General features: G+C 40.1%; 2 pseudogenes; both read left to right on the top strand.

Moving 5' to 3' along the window:
* Positions 1-672: 672 nt before the first annotated feature.
* On the top strand, positions 673-1499 carry LOC109494836 (annotated as a pseudogene).
* A 3891-nt stretch (positions 1500-5390) lies between these two features.
* On the top strand, positions 5391-17532 carry LOC109494659 (annotated as a pseudogene).
* Positions 17533-17775: the final 243 nt, after the last annotated feature.

Here is a 17775-nt window from a genome sequence, read left to right as displayed (position 1 = left end):
TCTGAATTTTCTTTAAGTTCTGTCACTTAACTGCAGTATTTTTCTAGTTCTGATTCATGTTAATCTTTGATACCTTGTATCTTTTGAAGTATCTTTTAGCTAGTTTTGAAATACTAGTTTATATTTTTCATCAATTTTGTGGAAGGGAACTTGTCAATTAGCTTTAGGAATCCACGTTGTTTAAACTGCTCCAGCTTCTTCAGATCTTATCGGAGACCCCTTGTACTCATCCAATATTGGAACAGGCAAACCGTCTGTTGCTTCAACTGCTTTTGCTTGAATCAGCCCATTCTGCCTTCCATAAATACAATTTTGCCATCCCATCAGTTGCCCTGTTTCTTCCCTCTGCTTTCTCCTGTATCAATGTGAATATAATGCAGATTTTGTAATACTGGTACTAGTTGTCCTCACTCTCTTGTGTTTTTGAATTTTGTGGGGACACCTTGTCATTTGACCTTGTTGTCCACAGTTGTTTTTGGTTTTAGTATCTAGTTACTGTCTGCTTTTTTTTTTTTTTTTGGATGGGGAGGGGATTCAGGGAGATTAGAAAACCATGCCACTGCTGTCTCTTTCCAGAATTGTCGGGGGGGGGGGGTGTGAGTGGGAAACGTGCCAGGAGAGCTCAGGAAGCAAATTATATTTTCATCCAGGACCATGTGCCTAAACCACAGTTAAGTGTGAATAGGAGAAGATGGGTCCCCGGAAGCAAGCTATCATATTTTTGAACTGTATATCAAAAAAGAGGAAACAACAGATGTTCACTACAGTGTTTTATGTAACATTTCATTTGAGGGATTCTACTATTAAAAAAAAAAGAAAGGTATGATAGCTCTTCCTCAGCACTGTCTGTAGGAGGTGGCAGAGGTCTCCTACTTCATCATGGTCACCCTCATACCTCTGGTGAAACCTGAGATCATTAAAAAGAGGACCAAGAAGTTCATCTGGTACCAGTCAGACCCATATGTCAAAATTAAGTGAAACTAGTAGAAACCCAGAGCCATAGGGTGCTCAAAAGATTCAAAGGCTAGATCTTGATGCCCAACATTGGTTAAGGGAACAACAAGAAAACAAAGCACATGCTGCCTGGTGGCTTCCAGAAGTTCCTAGTCTGAACTGTCAAGGAGCTTGAAGTGTTGCTAATGTGCAACAAATCTTACTGTGCGGAGAGTGCTTACAATGTCTCCTCCAAGAACCACAAAGCCATTAGGGAAAAAGCAGCTCAGCTGGCCATCAGAGTCACCAATCGTGGCACCAGGTTGTGTAGTGAAGAAAATGAATAGACATACAGCTTATGTGCACATCATATTTGTGTTAATAAAACCATAAAACTACCAAAAAAAGTATGATAATACTTGTCTAAGATAATGCAGTTACATGACTTGTCCTTTAACCCTATTTTAAAGTTAACTTTTAATTATATGAATGACTTACAAATACATTCCTTTATAAGAGATTAACACGTACATAAGGCTAAAGTCCTCTTTGACCAGCTCACCAATCCAAATCCCCTGGCTATTTTTTGATGCCTGGCTGACTTTGCCCTATCTTCAACAAACTTCTGGTCCACAACCTTCTGCCCTGCTGACAGAGCATTTAAAGTCATTTTGACATTAACTAAAGTTAAATGTAATGATGAAAATGAACCTGCTAATAGCCATTTGGGGAGGATTATCTGTGCTGTTTTCCATTTGTACAAAAAATGTAAAACTTGAGAATGGTTGAGAATTTAAGAAATTTTGCTCTTTCTCTGTTCTATAGCATGGTGAGGGCCTTAGACATTGCTCTATCAGCAAATCTTACTATTCCACCACAGTATTGGTAACTAATGGGCTTTTGGGCTCCCCTTTCATAAGGTTTGTGGAGATTGTTTTGATTATAGTGCATTATGATTCAAGTTGCAAAAAACCGTACTCATATTGGCTATTAAAAAGGGATACACTGGTTCATGGAACCACATAGTGTGGAGGTATTTGACACCTCAAGAGTCACTGGATTCAGGGCCCCAATGAGGTCATGGCAATACTATGCCTTACTCAACTTCAGGGGCTCCCATTATATTGCATGGCATGAGCCCAACACTAGGTACTCTTGGCAATGACCCCATAGTCCTGTGCTGGGAGGTCTTCTCTTTGCTCTGCTTTCTCTGTTGACTCCCTTTTAGTGGTCTCTCTTCATAGCAGTAAAGTGCTGTAGTAACTCATCTCGCCACACTCCCCACTTGCTTCTCAGGAGAGAACAGAGGACTTCTTTCTCCCAAAGGCCCCAGGAAAAATTCCATCATGATTCACTGGCTCTGATTGGGTCACAGTCCCAGCTCTGAGCCAATCACTGAGGTCAGGAGAAAACTGATGTGCTGATTGGCTCATGCCTAATCAAGGTTGGCAGCTTCTTTAGCATCTCTTGAGTGGTAGCAGTGGGTAGGAGGACACCAGGAATGGTTAACAGAGTGGGGCTGTGACAAGGAATGGTTCCATCTGACTTAGATGGCACCCCCTCTTACAAGGCAACATATCATAGCAGTTGGGAGTGTTGACTATGGAGCCTAATGACCTTGGTTCCAAAATTGACATAACCATTCAAGAGTTATGTGACCTTGGGAAATTACCAAACCACTTTGGGCCTCAGCTTCTTCATCTGAAAAGTAGGGGATGACAGCAATACCCCCCATAAGATTGTGCGACATAAAATTGATTATATATGCATAAAACACTTAGAATAGAGAAAGGCATGAGATAAGATCTAAAGTCTTTGCCATTATTGACAGATTTAATGATCCTGAGGAGAAAGTAGGGGAAATATTCCATACAGCAAGTCTTCAATAAAGGGTAGTGTTCCTTTAATCTAAGGTGGGATAAGCTAAGATAAAGTGACTGGAAGTGACCCCTTTCATCAACTCATCCATCTTAGTTTGGAAAGATATGCTTGCAGGTTCTATGCATATGCATGATGAGGTATGGTTTGCATTGAGGAGATGGGGGGGTGGGGTGAGGGCATCACTGTAGAATGCCATTAAGAGCAACTCATTGTGAGATTTGATTCACAAACATTGTTCTAGAACTTTAGACTCTGATTCATGATTCTGTTCCCAGCCTTGGGAGCAGCAACCACTTCAGTTTGTGATGCAACATGCTGACTTATAAACCATTTATAGCTCTCCTCCATACTTAACACAGCCATCCCACAAATGACTCAGGTTGCAACTAGAGGGGAAACTGGGGACTGTGACTGAACTTTCTCTATAATGGAGTGTAAATTGTCCTTTTGAATAGTGCCTTTTTCATAAATCTCAGGTCTTGAACATGGTAATTAAGAGAAGCCTGAAAAACAAAAGAGGCTTGTGTTCCAGGCCTTCTTTTCAAATCCCCAATGTTGAATTCTCTGTGCCTGTGTCTCCGCCTGGCATTTGATTTCTCCCAACAACCTCCTCCCACCTTTTTCTTAGTAACAATCTCAGATCCTGGCAGCAAATGGCATGCAAAGCTGGGCACATTTTTATTCTACGCAGATAGCGTTATATAAATCTTCTTGCTTTAAAGTAATTTCTTTTGCCCTTTATTTCTTTTGTGTGCCTTTGGGAGTCTGCTTGGATTCTTAATGGGCCATATCCTTGGCTGGCTTTGCTCATGCTTTTAAGCAGAACAATGGATTCCAATGACTTTCATCCAGGCATTCACACATTTAATGAGGACCTACTATGTGGCAGTTGCTGATGTAATCAGAAGGCTCCTCCCTATCCTTTTAAGCTAGTTTTTTTGTCCAACAAACTCTACTTTAGAACTGCCCCCTTTTCTTTTCTTTCCTTTTCTTCCTTTCACTTTCCTTTCTTTTCTTTTCTTCTTCTTTTTTAAAAGGCATAGTCTTAGCTAAAAGGCCTAATTCCTATATGGCTATCCCTATTCTGGGTGGCTAATGAAATGAGATCAAGGCCATCAATTCTCCCAGGACTGTATCAGGCTATGTTACATTTCCCTGTTTTCTAACATTATTCTAAGGGCATCTTCCTCCTGTCATTCATCTTGCTTATTTTCCTAAAGTTAGGTCAACATCATGACTCTTCAGGAAAACATTCCTGGATCCTTCTGATTTATATGTTCCTCCCCTAGACTCCCTTGGGTCCACCCTTCTTGGAGAAAGCATTGCAGTTGGACTGTGAGCAGTGATTTACTCGGCTATCTCCTTCACTAGCATAGAAGCCAGGCAGGGACCGTGTCTGATTGGACTTACTATCTCCAGTGGATGAATCAACACATATTTACTAAGTACCTACTGTACCAGTGACTGTACTAGGCTCTTGGGACAAGATCTTATTTCTTTGAAGATTACAATCTCATAGAAAGATATACACTAGGTTAATAGTTACACGTCATTATACAATCTTGAACTGATCAGTGCTTTGAAGGAAAAGAACAGGATATTAGGAGACTGTGTGGTAGGAGGACACAGAGGTTGGATAAACAGGACTTTTGCCTGAGTAGGAGTGCAGAGGGAAAGCTAAGAGGGCTTTCTGTCAGGAGACTTTGAGGTGTACTGAATGAGTCAGTAGATTGTGAGTAGGGGAGAGAGGAAAGGGAACTAGGCTGCTTGGTCATCATGGGCATCTGCTGACTTGGCTTGTCCTGTGTCCCTTCTCCAGGTGATATTACCCTGATTTTTCTTCTTGGGGATCTAAGCCTTCCTTATTTTCATTCTCACCACTGCCTTCTTTTAGTAATAGGCATTTGACTAGTGATCATGTGATTAGTCTAGGGATGAATTTGGACCTCAGTCAAGTCTGGGAGTCTCAGCAAAACTATTCTTTTAGTGCTTGGGAGTTTGTACTCAAAAGAAAAGGGAAAAAATAGATGAAGACAGGTAGATTCTTGATGATTTTTTTTCAGCACCTGGATCCAGCCATACCTAAACCTCATGTGTCTAATGAGTTTAATAATTGTGTCTAAATTCACATATGGCTCTCAAAGCTATTGGCTAAACCTCCCATCTTTTTATTTGGCTTAAGCTCAGTTTCACAGGGCTTCAGTGACTTGCAACTAAAAGTGTCTTTATTAATACAATGATTTTAACTGATGTTACTCATTTGCTAAAGCCAAAAGGGCTTGGGGGAGGCCAGCCAAAGCAATCGTGGAGGTCAGTTAGCCAGAAGGAGAGGCAGCTGAAATACACTAATATTTCCTGTACTGACAGGGACTCCCCCAAGCCTTTATATTCTACATTCTCTTCCTCAGAGATCCAGACCCTTGGGTGTGCATCAGTGTTTAGTGTCTAGTAACAGATGCACTGAGGGAGAGCTGCTATAGGGAGATACAAATACAAACCTTCCCAGGCTCTGGCAAGGCAGGGTGGTCCGGTACCTGAGGTGCTGGAAAACCACAAGCTGCCTCTGTGTTCGAGGAATGAGGAACAACCATGATTTAAGAGTGGAGAGCTGGCAGGCAAACTGGTTTTTGCTGGACCTGCAGAGCCAGGCAAGCTGGGTCGGTCAGTGGCTTCTGTGAGCAATGGCACTGGTGGGTCATGTACGCCATCTAGTGCCAGATGTCACTTTTTGCAAGTTGTTTACTGGCTATTTCCAGCTGGAAGGTTTTTGAGGGACAGTTGGAAGGAGGAGGTCACTACCTCTGTCTTTACATCAGGAAGAAACTCAAATCAGATTTTCTATATTATCTCCAATTTACCTTCTTGCACTCCCAGAGCCTAACTGATTGGATAGGGGAAAAGGGTAATCATCTCACAATGTTAAACTTCTGTCTCATTTCAAACCTCTAGGGTACTATGAATTTTATAGATAGACCAGATAGATTTGATAGATAGATAGATAAGATAGGTGGGTGGATGGATGGATGGATGGATAGATGGATGGTTGGGTGGATAGGTAATTAAAAAAATAAATCCTGTAATGGTCATATTTATGATTCAGTGTTCTGGCAAGAAACAGCACACTCCAAAGCAGTACCTGGGGAGAGTTTAATGAAAGGGCTACTTACAAAGGAGTGAGAAGGAACCCAGGGAAACAATCAAGACCTGGGGAAGCATGCTAGAGTTAGTGGCAGTAGGAAGCAGCTACAACCCATAGGCCTGATGGAACAAAAAGAGGGAGAGGACCCAGCAGAATCTGCTCTATGGAAGAGGCCACTTGACATGTGCTGTGGTCCCAGCTGCTGGTTCTTGACTGGGTTCCTGAGAAGCACACTAAGAAGAGGATTCATCTGTAAGTAATTTATTAAGGAAGAACTCCCAGGGCAGATGGGAAGTGAAGTGTGAGAAGCAGGGCAGCACAGGTGAGAAAGCCAGGCAAAGTGTGATCCCAGGCAAAGTCCTCTGGAGTGTAGTTTCAGCCTGATGCTATAGGGGAGTTTTGGAGGGTAGGTTATGTTTCAGAAGACCTGCCTAGAGGCAGAGAGCCTTAGCATTGAAACCCTCAACCTGATAGTTACCAGTTAGGTGGGAGGGGAGGAAGCATGGGAGTTACCTAGGTCCTAGACTTTCTGAATGTTCAGTTAGGGTGAAGGGGTAGTTTTGAGGCTCTGCAAACACTGCCTTAACATAGCTGTAGGTGCTGGATGTTAGAAGAACACACTGAAAATCAGTTCAAAGGGATCTAAAGGGATCTGGGTGAAGCAAAGACATCTGTCCCATGTGGGGATGGGAGCTGGTGAAATGTGAGATGTCAGATGACTCCTGAAGGAGGAAGACACAGATGGTTTTGAAGTACAAAAGGATTGTTTGGGGGGAAGGAAGGTAATGCCTGTGAAAAATAAAGGGGGAGGCTGAGAACACAGTCATATCTGACAGTCAGCCAATCCCATGGGAACTCTGGAGCAAACACTGATCATGAGAGGGGTCATGCACTGGGCAGCAGTGACTTGTTGCCGTGTCTAGTCATTACCTGGTAGTTGACTAGGAAAGGCAAGATCCTGAAGGTGGCACAACCGGAGGCTGTCTCCTTGCAGCTGAATAGCAACTTCTTTTAGAAGGGAGATCCAAACAGAGCACCTCCACAGCTGCCACACTTAATGAAATGTAGCATATTTGGTTGCCTCAGCCATCTCCTAACACTAAGAAGGAAGAGCCTGCCCACAAGGAGTATCGGTACAAGGGGCAGAGAGAGAAACATGAGAGAAACGTGGCCCTTGTGGTTCACATGAGCACATAGATCCAGCTGTGCCTGACACCCATAATATGCTTGGCTTTTTTGGTTATGTGAACTAATAAATACTCTGCTTATGTCATTTTGAGTTTGGGTTTTCTGTTTCAGCAAAAGAAAGATTCCTGATTCATACATTCCCTGAGCTTCACTTAACTGTAAATGAGGTTCATGATACCACTTTGCAGGGTTTGAGTTGAAAGAGGGACAATTAATGTAAAGCACAGGCACAGAGTAGATGCCCAATAAATAGCACTTAATATTATGAGAGGAAAAAGCAAAGGGCACAAAGCAAGGTATAGACACCCCTGGAGGCACCTCTGTGTCCAGGGTAGGCCAGTGGGCTGAGTTCAGCACTCAGTAAGGATAGTGCCTGGTTGGGCTGTCCAGTGGGGCCCAGCTGTAAAGCAGGACTGGCCTCTTGAGTCACTGTGACCCTGTGGCTTTTCTGCAATGAGTGTTCCCTGACCCAGTGCATTATTGTCCATGTAGGAGTAAAAACAAGTCTTCTTTCTAGCCAAAGATGAGGATTGTCATCCTCTTTTTCTTTACCTGGACAATCTTTGAATTTATTTTTGTTACTGTTGATTGTAAACTATGTAAATGGTTCTTTTGTGGAAGTATGTAAAGTTTATAATAAAATAAAAAGAATAAACGTGACCACATCTGCAGCATTGTGTTGATTCCAAAGCTTTGGGGAAAAACAACAACAACAAAACAAGAAAGAACAGAGACTTATAATTTATAACCCAAGAGCTATTTTCAGTTTTCTGAGAGAAATGGGAAATTTTATATTTTAAAAATCTGCTGGGCTTCCCACTGGTCTTCTTCTCTTCTCCCACCAAAAATTTCAAACCTTTAAAAGACTCCTTAGTAGAGACTCTGTGTTCTGAATGTTAAAACAATGACAGCAGTAGAGGTGGAGGCTGCTACATCTCATTTCTCCTAATCTCCCCGGGGAAGTTCATGTCCTAATTATTACAGAGAGCAAAAAGTGGCTTTGAATAGCTATTTTGGTTCATTGAGCACTTAATACCTGTTATTAAAGAAGCTCCTACCTGGTCTGATTGCTTATTGTGAGACTAGAGCACCTACAGTTACTTTAATAGCATGCATGACAGCTCTTGGGTAAAGTAGATAACATCAAAAGCCAGTGGAAAGTGGAGTCCTCTGGCACCTGCTCTGGTTCTTACTTTCTTCCTGTCTTCAAGTCAAGGAGAGACTAGATGATTTCGACTGTTTTTTCTCATTTTTCTTAGGGCTTGGGGGACCACAAAAGCCCATCTTTATGTCACTTCCCTTGTGGTGCCATCCCCAGCATGCCCTGGCAGAATTAATTATTGCTTCCTTTGGTATCTGTGGTAGCCAGCATCCAGAATGGCCTCCAATGATACCTGCTTCCTGGGTTACATGCCCTTACTTAGTACCATCCTACACTGAATGAGGCTGACCTGTGTGACCAATAGGATATTGCAGAAATGAGCATATAACTTCTGAAGTTAGGCCATAAAAGACATTGTGGAATCCTTCTTGTTCTCTCTTGGATCACTTGCCCTGTGGAAGTTTAGCTGCTGTGTCATTAAAAGACAGTAGTTTTAAAAGATGTCCACAGATTCTTTGATACATCTCCCTTCAGGAAATGGAGCTTAATTCCTTTCTCCTTAAGTGTGACTGGACTTGTTGGCTCACTTCTAATGAACAGAATATAGCAGACATAATGATTTGTGATTTCTGAGATTTAGTCATGAAAGGAATCACAACTTTACCCTTGCTGTCTCTCTTAGACTACGTGATCTGGGGGGAAATTCCCTGACATGAGGACACTCAAACATCCCTGTGGATAGATCCATGAAGCAGGGAACTGAGACTGCCTGTTGACAACTATGGGAGTGAGTCTTCCAGGAGGCATAACCTGCAGCTCTGGTCAAGGCTACAGATGGCTGGGTTCTAGCTGACAACTTGACTACAACCTCTTCATGAAAGATTCTATGCCAGAATCACCCAGCTAAGCTGCTCCTAAATTTATAATCATTTAAGTTTTAATTAAGTCTTAAAAAATATATGTAATTTATTATTATCAGCTAAACTAGAGAAGGAAAATTTACTTATTTTTCACCCTAATATGGCAAAAGAAACTTTACTATTTTTGGTTTGGTTTTGCCAAGAAAAGCCAAAGTTAACAGTCAAGAGCTAAGACTGTATGTAGTATATTATTTGTGGAGGTATACTGCTTAATGAAACAATAAAACTATAAGAATGTAAATGACTTTACATACAAAACACAAAGAAGGGGCACCTGGCTGACTCAGGCAGTAGAACATATGACTTTTGATCTTGGGTTCATGAGTTCTGGCCCCACGCTGGGGGTAGAGATTATTAAACAAATACATAAAATAAATATTTTTAAAAACCACAAAAATAAATTCAAAACCAAAATAATCTTTTTAGAAATCAGGGGGTAACTGACATATAACATTGTATGAGTTTCAAGTATACAACGTAATGATTGTATATGTATATATTGCTAAATGATCACCACGGCAAGTCTTCAGTGTGGTCCCTGTCCGCCCCGCCCCCACCTCCGCTGAGGGCTCTGCTATTTTGAGAGAAATACACCAGTGAGAGCTGGGTTTCCTTCCCAGGAGAACTTAGGCTCACTTTGGTTTGTTTCCAGGGTGGGGTTATTTTAGAGATTCCTCCTCCCCCACCCCCCAGGCCTCCCTCTCCTGGTTTTGCTTGAATCTTGGCTGTTGGCGGCTCAGAGTGGGTGGGGTAGGGCGGGGGTGGCCAGGGGTGCCCCATAGGGGCCCTGACCCTGTTGCTATGTCCTCCTCTCTCCTGTTCCTGCTGCCCATGAGGGCCCCTGGACTAGCTGGGCCTGGGACCAAGGTGTCTGGACAGGTGGCTTGTTTGGAGAAGTGGCTGTTGGTGGAAGGCTGGGTGTCCCTACTTGACTCACCTTTTTGGTCAAAATAAAAAGAATTATCTCAGGTCAGAAAAAAAAAAATACAGGAGGTGGCTGAGATGCCAGCAGCTCCAAGGGCAGGGGAGGGGGTGGTAGGGTGGGTAGAGTGGCGCCAAGCGCAGCAGGGGTGAAGGTGGCAGCCGGTGGCCAGCAGGCAGCATAGGTCGCATTCTCCTTGCTCCTAGGCCATGGGGGCCAGGGCAGCAGGGCAGCATGGGCAATAAGTCAAGACAACTAAACAATAAGTCTAGTTAATATCTGTCACCATACAGTTACAAAATCTTTTTTTTTCTTTTCAAGATAATCTTTTAAAATAAATATTATTGGATTAAAAAGACAACAGAAAAATAGTGCAACTCCTTTTGAAAAAAACAGTTTGACAGTTCCTTAAAACATGAAACATAAGGGGAGGTTTCAAGATAGCAGCCTAGTAAGATACTGATCTCACCTCTTCCCATGGACACAACAAATCTCCACCTACGTTCAGAATAATTGCCTCTGAAGATGACCTAGAACCTGGATGGACAGACCCTCCCAGCAAGGGATGGCACTGAGATGGGTAGAAGAGGCAGAGATGTGGCTATGCTAAGGAAAAAAACTACACACCAGGTACAGCACTCCACTGTCATGAGGGATCTCAAATGTACAGAAATTTTCCCTGAGGAGTGAGATATTCGAGCTCCAAATCAGGCACCCCAAACCTTAACTCTACACAAGAGAGATGATCTGGCAAAAAGCTATCTTTGAAAACTAACAGGGAATATTTCAAGGAAAACTATAGAACTATAGGGAAATGCACTTTTGAAGGGCTTGTGTGCAGACTCACTTGACCTAGAAACTAGCACAAAAACATCAGATGGAAAAGTACATAGATCACAGGTGAAGCAGACCCACTTATGAATGAGAGAACCAGCTGGAGAGTTAGGAGGCAGGAGGCAGCTGGGTCTCTCTCTGCGAATTGAAATTGGCAGCAACCATTTTTGCTACGTCATTCTGCTCTGCTGATCCCAGCAGTGATGGCTGCCATTTTGGAATCTCCTTCTAGATTGCTAATGCCTTGGGGTATGACTTGCTGAAAGCATCACACAACCCTGTGTGTTGGCTGGGCCTCACAGCTGACAGAATGATAACTCTGCCCACAGCGCACCAGCAACAGTCAAAACTGGTCTTTATAGTTAGCTGAGACAGGAGCCATACCCCCCACCAGTGTACCCAAAGCACCTATGGCTCTGCCATACTACAAAGGCGACACAATTGGAGCAGCTGGTTCTGGTGGCCAGGGATTGTACTTCCGGGTCCCACACAACATCTTTAATATAAGGCCATTCCTTCAAGACTGGGATACTTAGCTCTACTACCTAATACACAGAAACAAACATACAAAGTTAGGCAAAATGAAGAAAGAGAGGAATATGTTCTAAATGAAAGAATGAGATGAAATCTTAGAAAAAAACTAAATGAAGTGAGGATAAGCAATATACCTGATAAAGAGTTTATTTTTTTCTTAAATATTTTTAATCTTTATTTATTTATTTTTTTTAAAGCAAAAGTGTTTTATTTATTTATTTATTTTTTATATATGAAATTTGTTGACAAATTGGTTTCCATACAATACCTAATAAAGAGTTTAAAGTAATGGTCATAAAGATGCTTACCAAACTCAGGAGAAGAATAAACATAGTGAAAACTTCAACAAAGATAGAAAATATGAGAAAGTATCAATCAGAGCTGAAGACTATAATAGAAATAAACAATACACTAGAGGGAATCAACAGCAGATTAAATGATGCAGAAGAACAAATCAGTGATCTGGAAGACAGGGTAATGCAAATCACCAAAACTGAACAGCAAAAAGAAAAAAATATCTTTAAAAATGAGGATAGTTTAAAGACAACTACCAGGAATCACAGAGACTGCCACACAAGATGAATGCAGAGATCCACACCAAGACACACGCTGCAACTAAAATGTCAGAAAGTAAAGACGAAGAGAGAATCTTAAAAGCAGCAAAAGAAAAGCAAATAGTTATATATAAGGGAAACTTATATATAAGGGAAGCTGATTTTCCAGCAGAAACTTTGCAAGCTAGAAGAAAGTGGGACAGTATATCCCAAGTACTTAAAGGAAAAAAACTTATAACCAAGGAAATTCTACCCAGCAAGATTATCATTCAGAATTGAAAGGGAGATAGAAAGTTTCTCAGACAAACAAAAGCTAAAGGATTTCATCACCACCAAATGTGCTTTACAAGAAACATTAAAGGGATTTCTTTAAATGGAAAGAAAAGGCCATAACTGGACACAAGAAAATAAATGAAAGAAAAAATTCTAAGTGGTAGAGGCAAACATATAGAAAAGGTAGTGGATCAACACTTATAAAACTAGTATGAGAGTTAAGAGACAAAAGTAGTAAAAGCCAATACATCTACATTAATTAGATAAGAAATACATTAAATAAAAACATGTAAATTATGACATCAAAACACTAAAAGTGTAATGTTTTCAGAATGTGTCTGAACATAAATGACCACCAAATTAAACATTTTTTTTCATATTCATTTTTGAGAAAGAGAAAGACACACACAGAATATGAGTGGGGGAGGCGCAGAGAGAGAAGGAAACACAGAATCCTAAGCCAGCTCCAGGCTCTGAGCTGTCAGCACAGAGCCCGATGCGGCGCTCAAACTCATGAACCATGAGATCATGGCCTGAGCCGAAGTTGGATGCTCAACTGACGGAGCCACCCAGGTGCCCCTAAATGACCACCAACTTAAAATAGACTGCTACATTACACAGGTTGTTATGTAATCCAGTCAAAAGACATAAGGTGGCTAAATGGATAAAAAATATGCTGCCTATAAGAGACTCACTTCAGATCCAAAGACACACACAGAAGCAATGAGGGGTGGGAATGGAAAGGAAAAGAAAGTTGGGATAACAATAATTATATCAGACAAAATATACTTTAGACAAAGGCTGTAAAAATTGACAAAGAATGGCATTATATAATGATTGGATCAAACCACAAGAAGAGATAACACTTATAAATATTTATGTGCCCACAATAGGAGCACCTAAATATATAAGCAAATATTAACAGACAAAAAGAGAGAAATTGACAGTAATATGACAATAGTAGGGAACTTTAAAACCCTACTCACATCAATGGATGGATCATCCAAACAGAAGATTAATAAGGAAACATTAACCTTGAGAACATCAATGGATAGAAGAGTACAATGGATTGAGAGAGAACATCAATGGATGGATCATCCAGACAGAAGATTAATAAGGTTGGGGTTGTGGGAGGGGGGATGGGCTAAGTGGGCTAAATGGGTAAGGGGCACTAAGGAATCTACTCCTGAAATCATTGTTGAACTATATGCTAACTAATTTGGATGTAAATTTAAAAAAATAAAAAATAAAACAGGTTAATAAATAAATAAATAAATAAATAAATAAATAAAAAGAAGATTAATAAGGAAACATTAACCTTGAACAACACATTAGAAGAAATAGACTTAATCTCTCTCAGAGAAAAGTCCTTCTAGGAACAGTAGAATACACATTCTTCTCAAGTGCACATGGGACATTCTCCAGGATAAATCACATATTAGGCAACAAAACAGTGTCAATAAATTTAAGAAGAGTAAATTAAGAAGATTAGAATTATATCAAGCATCTTTTTCAACCACAGTGCATGAAACTAGAAATCAACTACAAGAAGAAAAGTGGAAAATAACACCAACATGTGAAGACCAAACAACATGCTTCCAAACAACCAATGAGTCAATGAAGAAATCAACCAGGAAATAAAAAGTACTTTGGGGCAAATGAAAATGAAAACACAACACCCCAAACTGTATGGGATGCAGCAAAAACAGTTGTAAGAAGGAATTTTGTAGCAATAAAGGTCCCACCTCAAGAACAAGAAAAATCTAAAATAAACAGTTTAACTTTACATTTAAAGGAGCTAGAAAAAGAAGAACAAATAAAGTTCTAGCTACAGCAATTAGATAAGAAAAAAAGAATAAAAGGCATCCAGAAGAATAGCAGGAACTGCTGCCCAAACCACATCTCCTAACCAGAGAGTTGTGCAAAGCCTCAGTTCAGTTGAAGTAGCATCAGGTCTCATTTAACAAGCAAACCAGAGCACACCTAGTTAAAACTTGCCACATTCTGGCCAAGGACCAAGCACTGCCCACTGCAGGCAAAGAGAGCCCCTGAAGGAGACTGACCTGAGGGACAGAGCAGCCAAAACACAACACCAGGGTGCACAGAGCACACACCAGAGACAATCCGGGAAGAGCCAGGCCCTGGACACTATACAATCTCTTCTTCAAAAGGCCATTACTTCAGGAGCAGGAAACACAATGGGCTTTTCTAACACAGAGAAGAAGGCAGAGACTTAGACAAAATGTCAAAACAGAGGAATTCATCCCAAATGGAAGAACAAGATAAGGCCATGGCCAGAGATCTAAGCAAAACTGATATAAGTGGCATGCCTGATGGAGAATTTAAAGCAACAATCATAAGGATACTTGCTAGGCTTAAGAAAAGAATAGAAGACATCAGGGAGACCCTTACCACAGAGATAAAAGTTAAAAAAGAATCAGTCAAAAATGAAGAATACAGTAACTGAGATTGGAAACAGGCTTGATGCAATGAACAGCAGACTGTAAGAAGCAAAGAAACAAAAAAGTAACATAGAAGACAAAATAATACAAAATAATGAAACTGAACAAAAGAGAGAAAGAATAATTATGGAACACAAGAATAGACTTAGAGAACTTAGTGACTCCATCTAATGTAATCACATTACATTTATAGGATTATTATAGGAGTCCCAGAAGAAGAGAGAAAAAGAGGCAAAAAAATTTAACTATTAGTTAAAAACTTCCCTAATGTAGGAAAGGAAACAGACATCCAGATCCAGGAGGCACAGAGAACTCCTATAACATCCATGGTCAAGATATTGTAATTAAATTTGCAAAATATAGTGATAATGAAAAAAATCTCAAAAGCAGCAAGACAAAAGAATTCCTTAACTTACAAGGGAGAACGCATAATGCTAGCTGTAGATTTCTCAACAGAAAGTTGGCAGGTCAGAAGGGAGTGGCATGATATGCATAAGAAAAATCTCTAGCCAAGAATACTCTATCCAGCAAGGCTATCATTCAGAATAGAAGGAGAGATAGTTTCCTAGACAAACAAAAACTAAAGGAGTTTGTGACCACTACACCAGCTCTGCAAGAAATATTAAAGGAGATTCTGAGTGGAAAGGAAAGACCAAAAGTGAGAAAGACAAGAAAGGATCAGAGAAAACTCTCAAGAAACAATGACAAAACAAGTAATAAAATGCACTAAATGTATATTTATCAATAATTATTTTGATTCTAAATGGACTAAACATTCAAACACATATGGTATCAGAACAGATAAAAAAAAAAAACAACCAAGGGCCATTTATATACTGCTAAAAGAGATTCATTTTAGACCTAAAGACACCTGCAAATCGAAAGTCAGGGAATGGAGAAACATTAATCATGCAAATGGATGTCAAAAGAAAGCTAGAGTAGCAATACTTATATCAGATGAACTAGACTTTAAAACAAAAACTGTAACAAGAGATGATAATAAACAAGAAGATTTAACAATTATAAATATTTATACACCCAACAATAAGGCACTCAAATATAAAACAAACAATTAGAACAAACATAAAGGAACTAATTGATAATAATACAATAATAGTAGGGGAGTTTAACACCCCACTTATAGCAATGGACAGACAGATCATCTAAACAGAAAATCAATAAACAATAACATTCAATGATACACTGGACCAGATGGACTTAACAGATATATTGAGAACATTCTACCCTAAAACAGCAGAATACACATTCTTTTCAAGTGCACATGGAACACTCTCCAAAATATATCACATACTAGGTCACCAATCAGGCCTCAACAAACAAAAAGATACCAAAACACTATGAAACTTAAGTCAGCAAGAAGAAAAATTTGGAAAGACCACAAAGACATGGAGGTTAAACAACATGCTACTAAACAATGAATGGGTCAACCAGGAAATCAAAGAAGAAATTAAAAAAAAAACATGGAAATAAATGAAAATGAAAACAGCACAGTCTAACTCCTTTGGGATGCAGCTAAAGAGAGAAGTAAATAGCAATACAGGCCTACCTTAAGAAGCAAGAAAAATCTCATATAAACAACCTAACTTTACACCCAAAGGAGCTAGAAAAAAAAAAAAAAGAACAACAAACGAAGCCTATAGCTAGCAGAAGGAAGGAAATAATAAAGATTAGAGCAAAAATAAATGATATAGAACAAACAAAAAAACCAATAGAACAGATCAATGAAATCAGGAGATGGTTCTTTGAAAAAATTAATAGTTGATAAACCCTTAGCCACACTTATCAAAAGGAAAAGAGAAAGGACCCAAATAAATAAAATCACAAGTGAGAGAAGAGAAATAACAACCAACACCACAGAAATACAAACAACTGTGAGGGAATATTATGAAAAACTATATGCCAACAAATTGGACAATCTAGAAGAAATAGATGAATTCCTAGAAACATATAAATGACCAATATTGAAACAGGAAGAAATAGAAAACTTGAACAGACTGATAACCAGCAAAGAAACTGAATCAGTAATCAAAACATCTCCCAACAAACAAAAGTACAGGGCCAGATGGCTTCATGGGGGAATTCTACCAAACATTTAAAGAAGAGTTAATACCTTTCTTCTCGAACTATTCCAAAATAATAGAAAAGGAAGGAAAACTTCCAAATTCATTTTATGATGCCACATTAGCCTCATATCAAAATCAGATAAAGAATCCACTAGAAAAGAGAACTACAGGCCTTGCAGACACTGCCACCCTGGAGCCACCTGCGGTTCCCAGCTATGGTCAACCTCACTGTTCTTCAACATTGCTGTAGACAGTGAGCACTTGGTCCGTGTCTCCTTTGAGCTGTTTGCAGACAAAGGTCCAAAGACAGCAGAAAACTTTTGTACTGTAAGCACTGGGGAGAAAATATTGGTTATAAAGGTTCCTGCTTTCACAGGATTATTCCAGCATTTATGTGCCAGGGTGGTACCTTCACGTGCCATAATGGCATTGCTGGCAAGTCCGTCTATGGGGAGAAATCTGATGATAAGAATTTCATTCTGAAGCATACAAGTCCTGGCATCTTGTCCATGGCAAATGCTGGACCCAACACAAATGGTTTCCAGTTTTTCATCTGCACTGCCAAGACCTAGTGGTTGGATGGCAAACATGTGGTCTTTGGCAAGGTGAAAGAGTGCATGAATATTGTGGAAGCCATGGAGAACTTTGGGCCCAGGAATGGCAAGACAGCAAAAAGATAACTATTGCTAACTGTGCACCAATCTAATAAATTTGACTTGTGTTTTATCTTAACTTCCAGACCACTCCTGTACCTCAAGAGGGCACCCTTTTGTCCCCATCTGCTTGAAATATCCTATAATCTTTGTGCTCTCACTGCAGTTCTATGGGTTCCATATTTTCCTTATTCCCTTCCAAGTCTAGCTGGATTGCAGAGTTAAGTTCATGATTATTGAATAAAAACAAAAGAACAACAACAGCAAAAAGAACTACAAGCCAATATCCCTGGTAA

This window comes from Felis catus, chromosome E2, assembly GCF_018350175.1.
Source record: "Felis catus isolate Fca126 chromosome E2, F.catus_Fca126_mat1.0, whole genome shotgun sequence".
NCBI classification, from domain to species: Eukaryota; Metazoa; Chordata; class Mammalia; order Carnivora; family Felidae; genus Felis; species Felis catus.
The sequence above is the reverse complement of the archived record's forward strand: the minus strand, read 5'-3'. Positions and strand labels throughout refer to the sequence as shown.